The sequence below is a fragment of the Ornithorhynchus anatinus genome, chromosome 4 (genome assembly GCF_004115215.2).
Source record: "Ornithorhynchus anatinus isolate Pmale09 chromosome 4, mOrnAna1.pri.v4, whole genome shotgun sequence".
NCBI classification, from domain to species: domain Eukaryota; kingdom Metazoa; phylum Chordata; class Mammalia; order Monotremata; family Ornithorhynchidae; genus Ornithorhynchus; species Ornithorhynchus anatinus.
In genome coordinates, this window is record NC_041731.1 from 117,222,661 (window position 1) to 117,223,585 (window position 925).

General features: G+C 48.3%; 1 non-coding gene across 1 annotated transcript; it reads left to right on the top strand.

The window, feature by feature from the left end:
* The first annotated feature begins 266 nt into the window (after window positions 1–266).
* On the top strand, window positions 267–404 carry LOC114811772. Its single transcript, XR_003759468.1, has one exon. It is a non-coding gene; the product is annotated as a small nucleolar RNA SNORA7 (small nucleolar RNA).
* The last annotated feature ends 521 nt before the right edge of the window (window positions 405–925 follow it).

The following is a 925-nucleotide window of genomic DNA, read 5'->3' on the forward strand; positions in this document are numbered from 1 at the left end:
AGATGGCCAATGGAGAGAGTGTGGGCTTGGGCATCAGAGGAATTGGGTTCTAAGCCCACTTGTCTGCTGTTTGACCTTGGGCAAGTCACTTAACTTCTCTGTGCCTCAGCTTCCTAATCTGTAAAATGGGGATCGATTGCCTGTTCTCCTTCCTGTTTAGACAGTGATCCCCATGTGCTAGAGGGACTGTGTCCAACCTGATTATCTTGTACCTGTCCCAGCCTTAGGACAGTGCTTGACAAATAGTAAGTGTATAACAATTATTGATCCTTTCAGGATGGCACTTGGGGAGTTTCCAGTCCTCTACCAGTCTCAGCTAAGGGAGGAAGACTCAAGCAGAAGCCTACCCATTCCATTCCTAGCTTGGGCAGTGGCTAGCGAGTGGAAGACAATCTGCTACAAGTCAAAACTCCCCCGAGCTGGGCGGCAGCAGCAAGGGAGAGAGTTGAGGGCAGGAACTAGAGTTTACTATGCGGAAGAAAGCAATGGCAAACCACTTCTGTATTTTGACCAAAAAAACACTATGGAGCCACTACCAGAATGAGGGCAGATGGAGGCGAGGTGTTCTGGGAGAGATATGCCCAAGGAGTCGCTGTGGGTCGGAGATGACTCGACAGCACAAGACAAGATAAATAACAATTATTATTATTATTGCCAGCTACAGGCAGGAATTAGGACTAAAACATAGCTCTCTTGATCCCCACTGCAGAGCGCTCTTCCCATTAGGCCAACATCAGGGCTGTGGACTAACGGCTGCAGTGTGATCTGAAAAGAGGGAATATGGCAAAAGTGGAGGCAGCATAAAGACAAACATTTAAAAAATCTAGTGAAGCCCAGTCACAAATTCAGCTGGGAGAGTCGTGCAGCAGACAGACAAGCCCGCTGGGCAGCGACCAACAATTGTTCTCTTTCAACAGACACTGGG